Source organism: Cupressus sempervirens, chromosome 5 (genome assembly GCF_028749045.1).
Source record: "Cupressus sempervirens isolate cs-2001-9-10 chromosome 5, ASM2874904v1, whole genome shotgun sequence".
Taxonomy (NCBI): domain Eukaryota; kingdom Viridiplantae; phylum Streptophyta; class Pinopsida; order Cupressales; family Cupressaceae; genus Cupressus; species Cupressus sempervirens.
Window position 1 is genome coordinate 382,091,945 of NC_143122.1, and position 22,587 is coordinate 382,114,531.

Consider the following 22,587-nt stretch of genomic DNA (forward strand, 5'->3'; position numbering starts at 1 on the left):
ATAAAAGTGCCTGCTGGGCACCCAAGAAGGCTTTCTTAGAAGGTCGTATGACATTTCCAAATAACCATGTGATACTCTACCAATATCATACAACATTTCTCAAAAGGTCATGCGATACTTCTAGGGACTAGGTGATAGATTTTTTAAGGTCATGTGATACTCTTCTAGTATCATCTGACATTTCTCTAATGGGAATACAATACTTTCTAGTATCGCACGATATTATTCCCTTAGGAATTGTAACATTTTCCAGAATCGCATGACATTTTTCCTTTGGGTGTGCATTACTTTCTAGTATCACTCAATGCTGGAGTATTATCATGCAATAAATATGCCAATGAATGAAAATAAGGGAGAGATAGAGTTAGAACCTCCACACTAGGGAGTACTGGATCCACAAATCAAAGCTTGGACACTCAAGCACAAGAGAAGAAAGACAAAAATACAACTAACCATCTAAACCATAGTAGTATAAGAAAATGTATTGAAAGAAACATCACAATGTACAAAAACAACTAAACTCTTGTGCACTTCCTCCCATCTATACTAGCATCATGAGACCTTGAGGGTCCTAGCCATCCTACACGTGTAACATTCCAAACTGTTAACTAGGTAGTCAAAGTTGTCTTATGAGGGCATCACTACTACAATGTAATAACATCATAAGAACAAGAAAATCTACTCATGCTACAATAATAAGGAAGTAGATATTCCAAATAATTAAATCACATTATCTAAACATATGCTAACATCATCTAAATATGATATCCAAGAATCCCAATAAAAGCATAAATCATAAGGTAACATACTCTGGAGCCCAAAGTACCAAGTGAAACATCAAGCACCAGTTGCATTGGAATAATAGACCATCTCTATACATTGGTCTCCAGTAGTGTTATAGGAAGCTATGCCTCCCAACCACATGAAACCTATAGGTACACTCCCATCATGTCGATGGAGACACTGATCCAACCAAAAACACACATAAAGAAAACATCCATGGCTAACACTCATGTTAGATAGTAAAGATGACTATAACCAAGATCATAAGACAATGCAAGTGGATAAGGTCATGGTCAAATAATCAATGGGTCAACTATGTAGGGACTCACTATAGAGTAAACCACTTGGCATTGGGTAGCCCAAGCTAGTATTGGCAACATCAACTCCCTCAGGGAGGTGCACATCCTAGTAACATCAACTCACCCAGGGAGGTGCACATCTTTTTTCTTTAGACTTAACTAAGTGCTCACATATCCTTTTATTATTTTAAATTTATTACCTAGTAATTTATTTAGTTATCACTTAATTAAGTCTTCTTCACACCAACCTGGGAAATAGTCACCAAGGTTGCGATAGAAGCCCCTCCATGGTGCTACCCTACCTACCCATGGTCATCCAATGATGAGTGCCTGTAGACATGCATATTTGCAATGAAACCCCAAATGCACATAACTCCACCAAAACATAACCAGGAGTTTAGGCTTTGCAAGTCACACAAAAAATGGAAGTGCATGTGCTCATGTGTGGGCACACCACCATCACGAAGATCAAACACAAGGGTTAGATGAGAATACAAGAAAAATAACTCTCAAATGAATATAAGCTTAGGAGTATGGATGTAGTACACATCCCAATATAACATAAAAGTGCAATAGTGATCTGACTAACATCCTACAATAATCCAAGTCAATGACCAACATCATGCCAAGAAAACTCAAGAAAAATAGGCAACACACAAATTGAGGTGAAAAACCTCAAAACACAAAAAAATTCAAAATTAAAACCCATTTTTTCTTAGGGAAAAAAAACCATGAAAATCCAATAAAATTTAGGTTTGAACACCATATGCAAAAATGGCCAGCATAATGGTGTGAAACCCCAAACCCTCATTCAAAAAATTGGGGAAATGTTCATACCTGACCAATCGGGAAAAACTAGCAATTGGAAATATAGGAGAATACTAGTTCTTAGCCTCCTAACATACACCAAGTAGAAAAAAAATTAGAAATGGAGCTAAAACATAAAAATGGGAGATCCCTACCTAACATCCGAAAGAGAAAAAATGGGAATTAGCCAAATAAAATAAATATCCCATGGAAGCTATTGAAAGTCATGACAATACAAGGTATAGAATTTTATTTGTCACTTTTCACTTTTGAAAATTAGAATTTGAGAGCTTTTTTCCAAATCCTCTTCTAGAGGATTGTATTTCTATTTCTTATAAAAATAATATGAGTAACAAGTATCTCTTGGATCAAAATATAACAAGGTATAGACTAAAAACATGAGAGGCACTACACAATGATCTGGAGCATCCATATAAAAGGTGTGTCTACAGTAAGGGCCTCTATCTCATGTTGGATGGTTGTGTGTACCTTGACTCATTTTATATGAACACTTTAGTGAGGTTGGTTCTTCTCTTTGATTGCTTGAGTGAATTCTCTAGGCTACAATAAAACACTAATGCTTGTCATGTTAAGTGAATGTAAGTCTCACTATGAGTATACTTAATGCACCTCTATCTCAGGATATGAATGCAAGGGTCATTACAGACAAAATAATTACTAATTACTTATCATGAGACAAATCTCTTGTGTGTTCAATGTGTTTATATGCAAGAAATTTTTTGGTCATCCTGGTGCTTATGCCTTGATGCTTATTTTTGCTTTCTAAATAAATAGGAAAAGATGTTTTGGTCATTTTGGACAATTGCACCTTAATGCTTACATATAATTCCAAAAAAACTCTAACTAATGATATATTCATATTCTCATGATACCAATATTAGTGAGGGTTTTCTGATATCTTGTGGCCTTATTGTAAATTATCAATGATAAAAACTAATATAAAGGACCAACATGTATGCATCTCTTAGGTATACCTTGTGTTTTCATACTATCTTACATCTTAGTTTTATTTTATCTTTTGCATATTTAAGTGTTGGAAGAGTCTCCTTTATCTTTATGGGATGTGTCAGTCAATTCCGTCCACTTCTCTTGCTTCTTCTCAATCATGTCTTCATACTCTCTTGATATTGCCATCTTGTTATCTTGCTTCACTATCCTTATTTTGACCTAATTTCACCTTTACTTAATTTCTACATCCTAGATCCATTTTCAGGATTGAAATCAAAATCTAAGTTCATCTTAGGGATCAAAGATCACATTTTAAATTTTTTATTTTCTTCCATGCAGTTGACTAACCTTTTGAGATCTATTCTTCAAATCTTGTTGGGGCATCTTTTCATTACTTAGAAATCATTCTTTTCACTTGAATCTATTATTTGTCATCATGGACTTTATCTTATCTAGATTTGATCAAATCTAGCTCATTTCTACATCTCCTCTACCTCATTTCAATTTTCAATCCAAAGGGGGCAAGAACACTCTATCAACTATTTTCTATCCACTATTAGCTATTTTCTATCTGCTTGGGCTTGTCAGTATTTATCTTGAGTTATGATTTGTCCTAACTTTATTTCTCTATGGCATATGCTTGACCTTTCCATTTTCTCTAGATCTTGATATCTCTCTTCTAATGTTTAGTCTTGATGCTTGCTAACTGTGCAATCAAGATCAATTATCTCTTCCTTTACTTCACTCAGAGTTAGACATATCTATTATCACTTTCCATCTTCATTCTTTGATGTAATGTATTCCTAGATTGATCATACATTAATCAAAGAGGGGAAATGTAATCACTCAAAATTGGTAAGAATCTTAAATGTAGAATTTAACATCATGATGAGAATTAAAATGAATCAATTTGAATCAACTCTTACAACTCATTTTACAACCCATTTGAAAAATACATGGAATATTAATTTCAAATAAATTGAAAATTTACATTTATCTCCAAAAATGAATTTTATATTCAAAATGGGACCTTAAATCAATTATAAATATTTTATTCATGATGGATTCAAGGATAATCATTTTATATTCAAAGTGGATTTCATATATTCATTTTATATTCAAATTGAATCCATAATGCATTTTTTAATCAAAGTGCTCATTTTAATATTCAAAATGCTTACTTTAATATTTTAATATTCAAGGCGGTCATTTTAATATTCAAAGTGCTCAATTTAATATTCAAAATGAATCCTCCATTTTGAATAGAATAATCATAAATCGACCCATCCACCAATCTTTGAATAATTCTCCACCCTTGATTATGTTTGCATCTCAACCATCCATTTTCTTTTAAAAATGAGGCCCTTCCTCTCTTAATTGCATCTTAACTTTGTTTTTGTTATGCTATAGGATTTGGAGAACTTTTTTCTTGTGGAGAAATTCTTACTTCTTGTCTCATTCTTTTAGCTTAGCTTCATTTTAGTTTTCTTTCATTGCATAGTAGATTAATGACACTCTAGTTGAGCTATCTTTTCATGCTCTTAGCTTAAAGAATCTAGTCTAAATAGGGATTTTGTAATCTCTTTATAGCTAATATTTTCTTTCATTTTCATAATTCATCTTGCATTCCACATTATTATTTTATCTTTGCATTTGCATTTCTAGTTGCATACTTGTATTGCATCCTTTGGAAAACTTAGACATTTGCACTGTTGCTCTTGTTCTTGAATCTTCCATTTTCATGGTGTGCCTTGTGATGTCTTTGAATGTTTGGTTCATTTGAGAGCCATATTTTCATACCTCACACATCATGGATAAGAAGCTATAGGTCACCATCTAAGTTCTCTAATTCATAGAGTACCTTGGATATAAGGGTCTATAGAAGTGTGACACACTTTTGTACACACAAACCCAACTTTTGGAAGGCCACAACTTTCAAATCATTGCTCTAATTGGATATTATAACCACTTTTTAGAATCCTTAGTTTTTGATCTATAGGCTTAGATCCGTGCAAGCGCCCATTCATCAAGTTTTTAAGCCTCATCCAAGCATGTTTAGGCCTCCAATGGTGAGCCTTAAGTTTGTATACAAAAAATTCCAACAAAAAAATCCATAATAAATCCATGAATACTCAAGATATGACAATAAGCCTAAAAAATTAAGCTGATATATCCAAGATGAATATCAAACTCTAAAAATAGGACATTCATATGGAAATAAAAAATGAAATATTTTTGGGTGATGCAAGATTTCTCTTACACCTAGGATGCTCCTACATTAGACACTCGTGCTAATTTGAGAAGTGACCCCATCACATCTTAGGTGTTCAAAGGAAAACCAAGATGGGTAACTTACTCCCTTGCTAACCATTATGAATCTATTATATTTCTTTAGAACAACTAAGAGTTGGGGTGAATTAGTTATCCAAGGTTTCGATGTACAAATACAACTTTTCACAGCTTAGTGAACCCATATCTATGAAACATATTCATCATGCATGCATCCACTAGGTCATACAATCACTTAAACTTGTAGGTTACTGTTAAATCAACTTTGCAAAAATGTAAGCATAAAACATAACAGATTCAATAACACATTTGACACAATGATTTTATGTGGAAACCCAATTTGGGAACCAGTAGCATGCTATTCATTCTCACTTTTATGAAGTGATGCCCTATGAAAGGCCAACCCTATTAAAGGTTACAATACACACTGTTAAATGTGACCCGATTAAAGGATTTCAATCACCCTATTAGGATTAAGCCTTGTTAGAGGACTTTAGATCATTTGATTAGAATGCCACCCAATTATAGGATTTATAAATGAATGTTAGGTCAAACTTAATCCAAAGGATTTACCCTAGACTGTTACAATGATTAGAGAGTAACAATAATGCTTGATCTGATAAAAAATTACAACTCACTTGCAAATTATAGTCCTCTATTTTAGTCCTCCATTCTACTTGGCTTTCACACACTTCATCTCAAATATCTTGTTCACCCTTCAAGAATTCATACCCTTAAGCCTTCTTGATTTACTTGCCAATAGTAGTCTCTTTTGTTCAGTCTTTGAATGAAACAATACCTTAGACCTCTTGTCTAACTTAGGTTCTTGAACATTAACCAACCTTGCTTCTAACTAGCAATCTCTATAAATAGAGAATTGAAATATTTTTCCTTTCATCCTTCATCATCCATTTTATGGTTAGGTAGGATTAGGTAGAATTCAATGAATCTACCCATCTTTTCATTTTAGTCCCTCTAGAAATTTCTTCTTGAATCCACTTTGAATTCTTGTTAAAATAGTTTACCATGAATCTGTGCCACCAACTTATCATAGTTGTATTCCACATGCTTTACAAAATTCAAGAAAACTCAGACTCATCAAATGCATGATTTAACATGAATATTGGCACTTGGAATCAATATGTTGTCACTCAGCTTCTATATTATTTTTCCACTTGAGATCCACTAGATAACTAAAAGCAAACACTAAGGTTTACTGCTGCTCAACATCAAGTAAACTTTACTTGACTTATACTGTATCACTAGGCATACACTAAAATTTGACTTTTCTCAACTCCGACTGATTTTTTTCTTGTCTTGCACTAACTTTTCTTAGTACCTACCATCCACTTGGTCAAGCTTGGTAGACTCGATTCTTCTTACTTGTTCTTCTAGACTTTGTTAGTGTATGCAACCTTTGAAACCTTAAGTAGATAATCAATGCACTATATCATCATTGTCTTAACTAATCTTTGTACTCCTTTTTCATACCATAACTCAACCTTTCCTCTAGGTTATTTTTTTATCTCATTTAATCAAAACCCTCTTTTCAATAAAACAAATGATTATACTCAAATCAACTAAACAATTATCTTACCAGCAAGTAGAAGGTTTGATATCAGTGACAAAATAATGATTGAAACACATTGTCATACTTCTGTCAATCTATTTCAACAATCTCCCTCTTTGACATTGATGACAAACCTATACAACCATCAATAATACCAAAAAGAAAAATAATTCCTTCTATTGAAATCCCTCCCTCTATCAATAGCTTTCATCTTCTATATAGGTTACAAAATTGTGTTCTTTCTATTCTGATTAATAGAAAATCAATACATCCTTATGACTCCCTCTTGATCACTTCATCTTTAGGTATCTTTCTTTGTCCTTATATCTCCCTTAGCACTATCTCTCTCTTACTAGGTAGCTACAATCATTTCTTTGTTTGTAGTAATCATAAGGTATAATATCTCCCTCTAAGTAGATATTTATTTTTGTATTTCTCTCTCTGCTTTAGTATTATCTCTCTCTTTGACAAAAATGCCAAAGACTTGTCATCTTAATATGTAGATATGAACATTTTCAGTTTTTGCTTCTGTCACCTAGCTTGTGATTGATTTGTAACTTTAGTTCTTTCATTACTTCAGGTAGCTCCTAAAGTAAGATCCACTATACCAATGTGTAACATGTGTCAATCATCTCAGTTGATGTAGGGAACTACTCGTGCTTGATGTAGGGCACTACTCATGCTTCTTAAATAGCCTTTGATAGGGGCATCACCCCTATTTTAGCTCTTAGATACTCATGAGTATCTTTAGATATTTCTTTTGTGAAGATATTAGCTATTTCCTCTTTTGTATTCACATATTCCATCTTCACTTCTTTGTCTTGAACTAACTCTCTCAAGTAATGATACTTGATTGCAATGTGCTTAGTCTTTGTATGCGTCACAAGATTCTTTGATATATTTATAACGCTTTTGTTATCACAATAAAGGATTAAAGGGTTAGTGATTTCTTCCTTCATAACTTTGAATAGTTATTTAATCCATACAATATTTGTATAATTTACTACAATAGCTACATATTCAGCTTCAACAATGGATTGAGATATGCACTTTTGTTTCTTGCTAGTCCATGTAGCCATCCTTTTTTCTACGAAAAATGCTCCTCTACTAGTGTTCTTTCTATCATCAATATTCCCAGCCCAATTAGCATCAGTGTAGGCTCTCAACTAAAACTTTTGATTTTTCTTGTAGTATAGACAATAGTCTTCTATACCTCTCAGATATCTCATTATTCTCTTAACAACCATCAAATGATTCTCCCTGGGATTAGTAGAGAATCTTGTAATTATCCCAATAGATAATGTAATATCAGGTCTTCTATGTACTACATATTGCAATTTTCTAATCATAGACTTGTACAATGTTTGATTCATCTTAGTTGAATCATCATTCTTTGACAATTTATGTCTTGTTACCATAGGTATACTTACTAGCTTAGAATATTCTAATCCAAAAGTTTTTGGTATCTCCTTTACATATTTTGACTAAGTGATGTATATACCATATTTCTTTTGATGTACTTGCAAACTAATAAAGAACTTGATATCTCCAAACATAGACATCTCAAATTCTTTCTTCATTTCATTTGCAAAAGCTTTACATAAAGTATCTTGACCTCTAAATATGATATCATCTACAAAAAAATTAGATAGTAAAGTATCTTTTCCTTTCTCTATCTTCAAGTATAGATTGTTGTTATCATTAGTCCTCTCAAATCCAATTTTCACAAGATAATTGTGAGTCCTTTTATAGCATACTCTTGGTACTTGCTTTAATCCATATAAAGCTTTTTTTAGTCTACATAGCATGTTTTTGTTGTTAGCATCAACACATCCTTCTATTTGTTCTATAGAGACCTCTTCTTCCAATGTACTAGTCAAAAATGTAGATTTATCATCCATTTGATAAACTTTGAAACCTTTGCATGTAGAGTAAGCAAGTAGAGTTCTTACTCCTTCCAATCTTGCAATAGGGGCAAATGTTTCTCCATAGTATATCCCTTCTTGTGCATACCTCTTGCAAACTAATCATGCCTTAGTCCTTGTTACTTCACCATTTTCATCTAACTTGTTTCTATATACCCACTTGGTTCTAATCAGATTTTATCTTCTGGTTTAGGAACTAAAATCCATGTCTTGTTCTTTTAAATCTATTCAATCCCTTCTTTCATGGCATTAATCTAGTCCACATCTTCTAAGGCATCTTTCACTATTTTAGGTTCATGCATACTTAGAAAATATATATCACTTTTTAGCTTGTTCCTTGTCATTGGTTTAGCATTTCTATCTCCAATAATTTGTTCAACAATGTGTTGTCTTTTGACATATTCTAACAATCTTGCATCTGCTATTTTTTCCTCATTTGGTCTATCAACTTTTGAATGACTATGTACTTCTCAATTAGGTAATTTAACATCTCTTTTATGTACACTAATCTCAAAATCAAAATGTACCTCAACTTTATTCTATCACTTGACACTTGATTGTAGCTCAATTCCTGAATGCAACTCAACATTCATTGTATGTGACTTGATAGTCACTAAAATTTGATGTTGATTTGCAACTTGATTTATAGCTTCTTCATCAATAGGCATTCCTTCATAAAAGTATACAAATGATTTTTATTCCTCTGGTTCCTTCATAGATTTAGCCTCATGTACTTCTGTATATTCATCAAAATTCACATTTGAACTTTCCACAACTTTTTTAGTGTTAGTATTTAAATACTTATAAGCTTTACTTCTTGTGGAATAGCCAAGGAATATACATTCTTCAAATTTTGCATCTAATTTTCAATTTCTAAAATATTTGAGAATATACCACTTACTTCTAAATACCTTAAAATATTTAATATTAGGTGAGTATCCATACCATAGTTCAAAAGGTGTTGAATAAGTACCTTTCTTGACTTGTACATGATTCAAGGTATAAACAGTTGTACTTACAACCTCTCTCCAGTATTTCAATGCAACATTTGTCTCCATCATGAGTGTCCTAGCATATTCCATTAGAGATATGTTCCTCCTTTCAAAAATTATATTTTGTGGAGGGGTACTAAGTGTAGATGTTTGTCTTTTGATTCCTCTGTCATTACATAATATCTTAAACTCATTTGATGTAAATTCTCCTCCTCTGTTAGATCTTAGAGATTTTAGACTTTTACTTGTTTCCTTCTCAACTCTTGCTAAGTTCCACTTAAACATTTGGAAAACATTAAATTTCTATTTAAAAAACATAACTATCATCATCCTAGAATAATCATCAACAAACATCATAATGTACTTATCACCTTTGCACCTTTGTACATTAGTTGGTCCACACAAGTTAGTATGAACAATCTCTAAAATTCCTTTAGAGGTATGAGTCTCACTCTTAAAATTAGACATTTTCATTTTTCCTAACTAACATTTTTTGTAAATTATATTGTTATGTTTCTTCAACTTAGGCAAACCTTTGACTCTTCTCATGTTAATGATGCTAACCAAGTTATCAAAATTAACATGACATTACCTCTTGTGGCATAGCCACACATCATCAAATTCTACAACTAGACAAGTAATATCATCCATATCAAGATACAATAGAGTACCTCTAGTTTGATCACCTTTCCCATTAGTTTTCCATCAGTATCATATATCTTACCAATCTTTTTCTCAAACTCAACCTTACAACCTAAATTATTTAGTTGTGACACACTCAAAAAATTATATTTAAGTCATTCAACATAATAAGCATTCTCACATAAAATCTTTTTAGTGAGTTTGATATATCCTTTTCCTTTTATCAGATAGGGTACATCATTACCAAACCTTATACTATTTCCATCATAATAATTCAAGGTAATGAACTTACTTTTGTCTCCAGTCATGTGATGTGAACACACACTATCAATGATCCATCTATCATTTTTGTTCACAAAAGACACTAGTGAAGTTGCCTCATCCTCATTAGAATCATCCTTCATTGCAACATGCATCACTTCATCACCATGATCGTCAGATCCATCTTTGGTTTCCTCTTCTACAATGTAGCAAGACTTCTTTCCTTCTTCTTTGTAATCTTTGTTGTCCTCTTCTCTTCTACTTTTGTACTTGTCTCCACCTCTATAGTTCTTATTTTTTGGACATCTAGCAGCAATATGACCAACCTCATTGCAATTAAAATACATGATAGGTAGTTTACATTTGAATTTTCCTCTACCTCTATGAAATATCCTTGCATGCAATGCTTTAGGCTATTCTACATCCTCCTCATTTGTATCACTATCACTAGAAACATACTTTATCATTTTCTTCTTCTTCTCATTAGGTTCCTTCAATGATAACTTATCTTTAAACATAGATTCAACATTGTCAGATTTGAAGTTGTCAAAATTAGATAGCTCAAAAGTAGTGAGCCTACCTACTAGACCTTCAAGAGTTAGATTAGAAACTAGTATACATTTTAGTTCTTGTATTGAAAAAACTCTAATATCATGTAGATGGGGAGCAATGTTCTCAAAACATTTCTTAATATAGTCTCATCATCTATCTTACTAGTAGATCCTCTTATAGAATTAGCAATATCTTTTATCCTAGAGTAGTATCGAGCAACATTCTCACCTTCTTGCATTCTCATATCATTGAACTTACCTCTAAGACTTTTAGATTTGGCTCTCTAAACATTTGCATCACCTCCATAGATAGTGTGAAGAGAATCCCACATCTTCTTTTTACTATCACAACCCTTGATGTCATCAAACTCAACATAACTTAGGGTAGAAACAATCTACAACATTACCTGATTGTGTTCTTTCTTCTTTTTTGAATCTTCAGTAGTTAGTGCTTGATGCAGGAGCATCTAGTAGTGTAAGGGAAATCCTATATCACCCAAAAAATATTCTTATAAATAGTTTCTATTTAATGTGTTTTCATTTTTGGATACCCATTTGGGTCAAATAAAAGTTCCAACTCTCATAGTTCCACTATCAATGTTCTGGGTGATTTTTAAGCACTTTGGGATACGTGTAAATGCAAAAAAAAAGGACTATGTAATCAAGAAATAATTATGGTAAGTTAGAGGGTGTAAATTGGAAGGATGGTTATATTTGTAATTTAGAACACTCCAGAAAAAGAATCAGGTCAAAAAGCTTCACGGTTAGAAAGTTATTGCAATTTTACGGTTCCTAGAGACCTCCTAAGAGCACTTCAAAGTCAAATATGGGGTACTAAATGGCCTTTTATAGGGCCAAAAAATGGGGGATGAGTGAAGCTGGTCCATAGGGCTATAGATAACTTTGAGAGCTTTCTAAAAATGTAAACGGTTTGTCAATCAAAGCTATGATTCAAAAGTTATGCCTCTCGAAAGTTCGACTACCATTTTTGGATTCTTCTAATTTTATACCAACTTCTAATGTGATTTTTGGAACCTTCTATTTTGGTGGTGGATGCCAACTGGCATATTCTAGAATGTATTCCTAACCTTAAACTATTTGGGGCTTATTTAAGAACATTTATGGCATTGTAAAGGCAACACTTAGTGGAGTTAGAGAGAAGGTAGTGTATGGAGAATTTCTTTCTCTAGAATCATATTGTTGTAAGCCCATAGGGCATTTTCATTGATAATAATATTTTCCCTTATCATGTGTGTTTATTTTGATCTTTGGTTGTGTCTCCATCAAGTGGTATTAGAGTAGGTTTTTCTGAGTGTGTAGACAGAGCGTCGACTATGAGATAGTTTGCACCAGGACTGTGTGGTTGTGGGTTTGAGTCAAAAAGATGCCTCCACAAAGAAAGCATGGTGGAAGGGCTAGAGCTATTAATCTTGAGGAGGTTAGAGCCCTCTAGAGGTAGGTTCAAGCATTGCAAGAGGACATCTGTAGAGGACTGAAATTGTATAGGAAGGGGAAGATGAAGGGGAAGTCCTAAATCAGGTAGAGGAGAGGCTTTTTAGGGCCATTTCTAAGCTTGGAAAAAGACCAAAAATTTATGTGGGTATGTTTTCAGGAACCCTAAACTTGGATGAGTTGATTGATTGGATCAATGAACTAGAAGAGTATTTTGAGTATGAGGATATCAGAGACCCTAAGAGGGTTAAATTTGTGAAGGCCAAAATGAAAGGCCGTGCCAAAATTTGGTGGCAAGAGGTTTAGCTAGAAAGGAATAGAAGAGGAAAGGAGAAAATCACAAGGTGAGATCGCATGGTGGACAAACTAAAGAAGCAATTCATTCCGGTTGATTACAAGCTTGATTTGTTGAAGAAAATGCAAGGGTTAAAACAAATAGGAAAATTTGTCCAAGAGTATATAGAGGAATTTTATCAACTTATTATTAGGGTAGGGCATGTAGAAACTAATAAGGAGAAGGTTGCCCATTACCTCAGTGGGTTATGACCTAACATATAGGAGGAGTTAAGTCTAGTTAGAATGACTAGCATTGAAGAGGCATACTAGTTTACCCTATGAGTTGAAGAGAAGATAAATAAAAGGTTTGAAGGAAGGAAAAGAGGGTGTGGTCAAGGAGGAAGGGGTGGCAGTAGGTCATCTAGAGGCCAAAATGAGACCCAAAAGAAAATGAAGATGTGGGTACTAGCAGAAACTAGAGAAATGAGGGTTTCAACTGCTCCTGTGATCAAAACTTTGGAGATCAGAGAGGAAGAGGTAGATGATGTGGCAAGGATTAGGAAGAGGAGGCTTCCATGGTACCTATTTTCATTACAATGAATAAAGTCATCATGCCTTTGAATGCCCTTAATGACAAGGAAGGATAGATAGGAGGGCTAATGGTCAAGCAAGGGTTGCTCATGTGGAGGAAGATGCACAATCATCATATTTTGAGGATGAAGAAAGAGGAGAGGTTCTCATAAATAAAAAGGTCTTACTAAGTGGTGATACTAAACCTAGACAAAGGAGGAGTTTGTTTCGTACCAAGTGTAAGTGCGAGGATAAGTGTTGTGATGTGATTATTGATGGTAGTAGCATTGACAACTTGGTGTCTGAAGAGAAGGTCTCTAAGCTAAAACTCAGAAGGGAGAAACACCCCCAACCCTATCAAATTGCTTGGGTTAAGGATGATCATAAGGTCCTAGTTAGTGAACAGTGTTTGGTGAAGTTCAAGATTGGGAGTTACCATGATGAAATTCTCTATGATGTTATTCCAATGGATGTCTACCATTTATTGTTGGGAAGATTGTGGCAATTTGATAGACATGTTGTACATGATGGTCATGCAAATACATACTCTCTAACCAAGGATGGAGTTCACCACAAATTGAAGCCCATGATAAAGGAAGGTGAAGAGGTATACAGTAGTGCTAGGATATGTCTTGTTGATGGAAGAATTTTTTTGGAAGGTATGAAACATCAATGTATGTGTTATGCTTTGATTCCTAGAAGGGATAAGGAAGGTAGTAGTGAAATTCCACCCAAAGTTTTAGGACTCTTAAGTGAGTATGGAGATGTCATCTTTGATAATGTTCCAAAAGGCTTGTCACTAGTAAGGTAGATTAGTCATCAGATAGATTTAATCCCTAGAGCTAGTTTTCCTAACAAGGTTGCTCATAGGATGACTCCTACTGAAACTGAGGAGCTAAATAGATAGGTTCAGGAGCTATTGAGGAAGGGTTTGATTTGGGAGAGGTTGTGTCCATGTGTAGTACCTATAGTACTAGCACCAAAGAAGGATGGAGAATGGAGAATGTGCACCTATTCTCAAGCTATAAATAGAATAACAATCAAGTATCAGTTTCCTTTGTCAAGAATGGATGATCTTATGGACTGCTTGAGTGGAGCTTAGTACTTCACAAAGATAGATCTCAAGAGTAGCTATCACCATATAAAGATCTAAGAAGGAGATGAGTGGAAGACTGCATTCAGGATCAAGGAGGGTCTATATGAGTGGTTAGTCACGCCTTTTGGACTAACCAATGTGCCAAGCACCTTCATTTGGCTTATGAATGAGGTACTAAAGAAATTCTTGGAAAAATTTGTTATTGTCTATTTGGATGATATTTTAATTTTCAGCAAGACTTTAGACGAACATTTATTGCACATTCGTAGTGTCCTTAAAAGGTTGAAGGAAGAGAAAATGTTGATTAATTTGAAGAAGTGTAGCTTTGTAAAAAAGGAGTTAGTCTACTTGGGGCTTGTTGTATCATCTGATGGTCTTAAAATGGATCCAAAAAAGTTAAAAGCCATCTTGGAATGGCCTACTCCAAGGTCTACTATTGAGGTAAGATCATTTCATGGTCTAGTTAGTTTTTATAGAAAGTTCATAGTGGCATATGTGCACCCCTAAGTGAAACAATAAGGGGAGATAGAAAAGAGTTCAAATGGACTACAATAGCTGCAAGGAGTTTTGAATTGTTGAAGAAGAAGGTGACAGAGCAACCTGTGTTGGCACTTCTAGATTTTAGTAAAGTTTTCTAGGTAGATTGTGATGCTAGTGGCAGTGCTATTGGGGCTGTATTGAGCCAAGAAGGTAAGCCTATTGCATATTTTAGTGAAAAATTGAATTATGCAAAGAAGAAGTATTATGTTTATGACCAGGAGTTCTATGCAATAGTTTAGGCCTTAAAGAAATGGAGGCACTATTTATTTCCAAAAGAATTTATCTTGTATACTGATCACTAGGAATTGCAGTACCTAAATAGCCAAGGTAAATTGAACTAGAGACATATGAAGTGGGTAGAGTTCTTGCAGACTATACATTTGTGTTGAAACATAGAAGTGGAAAGTCTAATAGTGTTGCAGATGCATTGACTACGAGATAGTTGTTGCTTACAATATTGTAGGTTGAAGTGGTTGGGTTTGATAAACTCAAGCATCTGTACCCTAAGGATCCTAATTTTTCTGAAGCATGGAAGGCTTGTAGAGAACTTTTTATTGTAGACAAAACTAGGTGGCTAGACTATTTAATTCAGGATAATATGCTGTTCAAGGGCAGTCAATTATGCATTCAAAGGAGTTCTATGAGGAAAAACTTGATCAAAGAGAAACATAGTGGGGGAATGGCAAGACACTTTGGTTGAGATAAGACCATTGCCATTCTTAGAGAAAATTTTCCTTAATTGTCACAAGATGTGAAGAAATTTGTGTAGAATTTTCAAGTGTGTCAAGCAACCAAAGGATTTAGTCACAATACTGGACTTTATCAGCTATTGCCTATTCCATCAAAGCCTTGGGAGGACATAAGTATGGATTTTGTTCTTGGATTTCCAAGGACATAAAGGGGTAATGACTTAGCATTTGTGGTGGTTGATAGGTTCTCCAAGATAGCACAACTCTTTCCATTGCGACAAGATTCATGATGTTGTACATATTGCAGATTTATTTTTTGGAGAGGTGGTGAGAGTACATGGTCCCCCAAAGAGTATTGTTTCTGACAAAGATACTAAATTTTTGGGGTATTTCTAGAGGACTTTATGGAAGAAGTTGAGGATAGAATTGAGGTTTATTTCCACACATCATCCATAGTCTGATGGATAGACCGAAGTGGTAAATAGAAGTTTGAGCAATTTTCTAAGGTGTTTAGTGGGAGATAAGCTCAATAGGTGGGATTTAATTCTACCACAAGTAGAATTTCCTTACAATAACTCTATAAATAGGAGTACTAGTAGATCACCATTCCAAATTGTATATGGAAGTAGCCCAAGGATTGCACTAGAATTGAGGAAGATAGAGCAAGGGGAGAGGACAAGTGTCGAGGTAGAAGAATTTGCTAAACATATCAAGAGCCTACATGAGGAGGTCCATGCACACATTACCAAGATGAATCAATAGTATAAAGCTAGGACTGATCAAAGGAGGAGACATAAGGAATTTCAATTAGGGGATATGGTTATGGTATACTTACGAAAGGAACATTTTTTAGTGGGTACTTAAGACAAGTTGAAGATGAAGAAATTTGGCCCTTGTAAAATTTTGAAGAAACATGACTCAGGAAATGCATATGTGGTGGAGTTACTGGATGGGATTCATATTTCTCCTATCTTCAACATTGTAGACTTAACAGAATATCATGATGATGGCACAAATTAGTTTTTGATGCTGGAACCATGTTCAATTCCTAGTTCTAAGAAGGAGGAGATAGAAGAGATTCTGGATAGTCATGTGGGTAGGAGTACTAGAAATAGGCAATATGAGGAGTACCTGGTGAAGTGGAAAGGATGACCAATAGATGACTCAACTTGGAAATCAATAGTAGAGGTTGCCCATTTGGGTTTTCCTCTACCATAAAGTGACAGGGTCACTTTTTAATCTACCCTGGGTGTCTGATGTAGGAGCATCTAGTGGTGTAAGGGCAATCTTGTATCACCCAAAAAATATGCTTAGAAATAGTTTTAGTTTAATGTGTTTTCATTTCTGGATACCCATTTGGGTCAAATAAAGGTTCCAACTCTCACAGTTCAACTATTAATGTTCTGGGTTAGAGTTTTTAAGTAGCTTGGGATACGTGTAAATGCCAAAAAAATAGCAATATGTAATTGAGCCATAATTATGGTGAGTTAGAGGGTGTAAATTGGAAGTATGGTTATATTTGTAATTTAGAACACTCCAAAAAAAGAATAAGGTCAAAAGGCTTCATAGTTAGAAAGTTATTACAATTTTTCAATTCCTGGAGACCTCCTAAGAGCACTTCAAAGTCAGATATGGTGCATTGAATGGCCTTGCATAGGGCCAAAAAATGGGGGACAATTGAAGCTATCCATAGGGCTATAGAGCACTTTAAGAGCTTTCCAAAAATGTAAACGATTCGTCAATCAGAGCTACGGTTCAAAAGTTATGCCTCTTGGAAGTTGGACTACCATTTTTGGATTCTTCTAATTTTACACCAACTTCTAACGTGATTTTTGGAACCTTCTATTTTGGAAGTGGATGCCAACTGGCATATTCTAGAATTTATTCCTAACCCTAAACCATTTGGGGCTTATTTAAGAACATTTTTGACATTGTAAAGGCAACACTTAGTGGAGTTAGAGAGCAGGTACTATGTGGAGGATTTCTTTCTCTAGAATCATATTGTTGTAAGCATGTAGGGAATTTTTCATTGATAATAATATTTTCCCTTTTCCTATGTGTTCATTCTAGTCTTTGGTTGTGTCTTCATCAGTGCTCCATCAGGATCAACATGCTTAGTAGCAATGGTAGATTTTCCATGGTCTCCATGACCTCCTAGATGTAGCTTCATCAAACTTTTGCATACAAGAAAGTTATCTCTATTAAGCTTGAGTACCTCTCTTTTTGACATTTTGATCTTTTTCTTCTAGTACCTTCAAACTAGTCCTCTTAAGAAGATGGCTCTGATACCAATTGTTGGAATTCTTTAGAATAACTGAGAGGGGGGGAATTAGTTATCCAAGGTCCATATGTATAAATACAACTTTTCAAAGCTTAGTGAACCCATATCCATAAAACATATTCATCATTCATGCATCCATTAGATCATACACCACTTAAACTTGTAGGTTACTGTCAAATCAACTTTGTAGAAATGTAAGCATGAAACATAGTAGGTTCAATAACACATTTGAACAAATGATTTTATGTGGAAACTCAATTTAGGGAAAACCACTAGTAACATGCTACTCATTCTCACTCTTATGAAGTGATTCCCTATTAAAGGCCAATCCTATTAAATGTTACAATACACATTGTTAAATGTGATCTAGTTAAAAGATCTCAATCACACTATTAGGAGTGAGCCTTGTTAGAGGACTTTAGATCGTTCACTTCAAATGTCACCTGGTTAAAGGATTTACAAATGACTCTTAGGTCAACCATAATCCAAAGGATTTACCCTAGATAGGTACAATGACTAGAAAGTAACAATAAAGCTTGATCTAATAACAAATTACAACTCACTTATAGATTACAAATCTCTATTTTAGTCCTCCATTCTGCTTAGATTTCACACACTTTAGCTTTGATAACTTGTTCACCCTTCAAGCATTCATACCCTTAAGCCTTCTTGCTTTGATTGCCAATAGAAGCCTCTTATGTTCAGTCTCTAAATGAAGCAATACCTTAGACCTCTTGTCTAACTTAAGTTCTTGAACATTGACCAACCTTGCTTCTAACTAGCCATCTCTATAAATAGAAAATTAAAATCTTTTGTAATTCATCCTCCATTGTCCATTTTAGGGTAAGGTATGATTAGGTAGGATTCAATGAATCTACCCATCTTTTCATTTTAGTCTCTGTATAACTTTCTTCTTGAATCCACTTTGAAATTCATCTTAAAATGATTTACCATGAATTTTGTGCCACTAACTCATCATAGTTCTATTTCACATGCTTAACAAAATTCAAGAAAACAAAATAGTTGACTCAAATTCACCAAATCCATGATTCAACATGAATACTAGCACTTGGAATCAATATGCTATCACTTGGCTTCCATGCTGTTCTTCCACTCAGCATCCACTAGATAACTCAGAAAGCACTAAAGTTTAGTGTTGCTCGGCATCAACTAAACTTTACTTGGCTTATACTGTATCACTAGGCATACACTAAATTTTGACTTTTCTTGGCTCCAACTAATTTTATGCTCAAGTTGTACTAAGTTTTCTTGACACCTACTATCCACTCGGTCAAGCTTGACAGACTCAATTCTTCTTACTTGTTCTTCTAGACTTTGTTAGCATATCCAACCTTTGCAACCTTAAGTAGATAATCAATGCACTATATCATCACTATCTTAATTGATCTGTGTAGTCTCTTTTCATACCATAACCCAATCTTTCCTCTAGGTGCTTTTGTTATCTCATTTTATCAAAACCCTCTTTTCAATCAAACAAATGATAATACTCAAATAAACTAAACAATTGTTTTACTAGTAAATAGCAAGTTTGACATCAGTGACAAAACAATTTGAAACACATTGTCATACTTGTATCAATATGTTTTCAATAGAATCTTCTACTAGCTTCCCTTTCCTTTTGACCAGGAATTCTTCACAAGTTTTTTTCATTGTACTTTTGTGAACACCACTATCTAGTATCTTCTCAATCTCATTTGTAGCTAAGCTAGCTATTGGAATACTCAACTGCACTTCTACAACTTCATCTCAATCACCTCCTTCATAATACTCTTTCAAATGTAAAATGTTAAATATTGCTGAAATGTTGAATTCAGAAGGAAACTCCACTTCATAGACATTTAGAATCATATTTTTTCACTATTTTGCATGGTCAAAACTTCTTCATTTTTAGCTTATTATATGTACCCACTTGAAAATTCTCCTTTCTCAAATGAATCCTAAATTCATCTCCAATCTAAAATTCGTTATACCTCCTTTTCACATCTTCCTCAACCTTGTACTATGTATTCATCTTGATAATGGTCTTCCTCACCTCCTCATGGATATTCTTCAAATGTTTAGCAAATTCTTCTACTTTAGTACTACTTATTTATCATTTATCTAATTTCCTCAATTCAAAAGCATTTCTAGGACTACTCCCATATATAATCTTGAATGGTGATTTACCAATACTCATGTTGATAGAATTATTATATAAAAATTTATTGATGGAGACACAACCAAAGATCAAAATTAACACACAAGAAAAGGGAAATATAATTATCAATGAAAAATTCCCTATGGGCTTACAATAGTATGATTCTGGAGAAAGAAATCCTCCACATAGTAACTTCTCTCTAACTCCACTAAGAGTTGTCTTTATAATGCCATAAATGTTCTTCAATAAGCCCCAAATGGTTTGGGGTTAGGAATACATTCTAGAATATGCCAGTTGGCATCCACTACCAAAATAGAAGGTTCCGAAAATCACATTAGAAGTTGGTGTAAAATTAGAAGAATGTAGAAACGGTAGTCCAACTTCCAAGAGGCATAACTTTTGAACAATAACTCTGATTGACAAATTGTTTACATATTTGGAAAGCTCTCAAAGTTCTCTATAGACCTATGGACCAGCTTTTCTCGTCCCCCATTTTTTGGCCCTATATGAGGCCATTTAGTGCCCCATATCTGACTTTGAAGTGCTCTTAGGAGGTCTCCAGGAAAATCAAAACTGCAATAATTTTCTAACCATAAAGCCTTTTGACCTGATTCTTTTTCTAGAGTGTTTTAAATTACAAGTAAAATCATCCCTCCAAATTACACCCTCTAACTCATCATAATTTTAGCTCAATTACAAAATAACTCATTTTCTACATTTACACATCCCAAGTTGCTTAAAAACTAATAAAACTCTAACCAAAAAAACTAATAGTGGAACTGTGAGATTGAAACTTTTATTTGACCCAAATGGGTATCCAAAAATGAAAACACATTAAATAGAAACTATCTCTAAGAATTTTTTGGGTGATATAGGATTGCCTTTACACCACTGGATGCTCCTACATCATTTATCCTAGGGTAAAATCAAATCCCATCCTTTTGGCTTCTCACCAACCAAGAATCTCAATAGATTTTCCAAACTCATATTCACCACCTCTATTTGTCCATCAATTTATGGATGATGTGTTGAAGTCAACTTCAAATCTATCTTCAATTTATTCCAAAATGTACACTAGAATTTTCCAAGAAATTTGGTATCTCGATTCGAACCTATACTCTTTGGTAGTCCATGTAGTCTCACCACTTCTCTAAAAAACAATGCTACCACATGAATAACATCATTAGTCTTCTCGTAGGGAATGAAATGTGCCATCTTTGTAAACCTATCAACCACCACAAAAATAGAATCATGCCCTCTCTAAGTCCCTAGTAATCAAAGAATGAAATCCATGCTAACATTATTTCATTACTTCTTTGTTATAGGTAATGGCTGATACAACTATGTACTTTTATTCACTCCTTTCACCATTTGGCATACTCTACAACTTTGTACAAATTTATTCACATATTGCTACAACTATGGCTAGTAATAATTCTCAACAACCAAACAAATGGTCTTATCTCTCCCAAAATGTCTAGCTAATCCTACTCTATGCTTCTCCTTGATGTGATTCTCTCTCATAGAAATTTTGGGAATGCACAACTGACTTCCTTTGAACATCATACCATCTTGAATTATGAAATCCAACCACTTTATCTTGTCAAGTGTAATAGGTTCTTTAAACACCTCCCAAGCTTCACCAAAATTAGGATCCTCTAGATACAAATTATTGAGTTCCTTGAATCCAACCACCTTAGTCTACATCTATGTCAACAAAATTTTTCTTCTACTAAGAGCATCTGAAACTTTGTTAGAATTCCCACTCCTATTTTTGGAAAAAAATGTATAACTCTACAAAAAATCACCCTACTTCAAATGTCTCTAGTTTAATTATCATTGACTATTCAAATATTACAAATCTTCATGATCAATAGATAAAAAAGACCCCTTAGGGAAAATATAGTGCCTCCACTTCAATGCCTGAACTATAGCATAAAATTTATGATCATAAACATAATATTTTATTTGGCATCATTCAACTTCTCACTGAAATAAGCATTAGGTCTACCTTCTTGGCCCAAAATAGCTCCTATTACAGTACCACTAGCATCACAATATACTTGAAACATCTTGTTAAACTCTGGAAACACTAAAATAGGTTTCTCTATAGCTTTATGTTTCAAGAGATTAAAAATCTCATCTACTCCTACAATCCACTTAAATTATTTCCTATCCCCTCTCATTGTTTTAGTCAAGGGTCCATAAATACTGCTAAAACCTTTATGAAATTTTCTATAAAATTTGGCTCTTCCATGAAAAGATCTTACCTCTATAACACTCTTTGGATTAGGCCATTTAAGGATATCCTTCACTTTCTTTGGGCCCATTTTTTAGACCTTCTAAACTACAAATTCTAGTTATACCAACTCTTTCTACACAAAATTGCACTTCTTTAGGTTTATCAACAACTTTTCTTCCCTCAACTTATCAAACA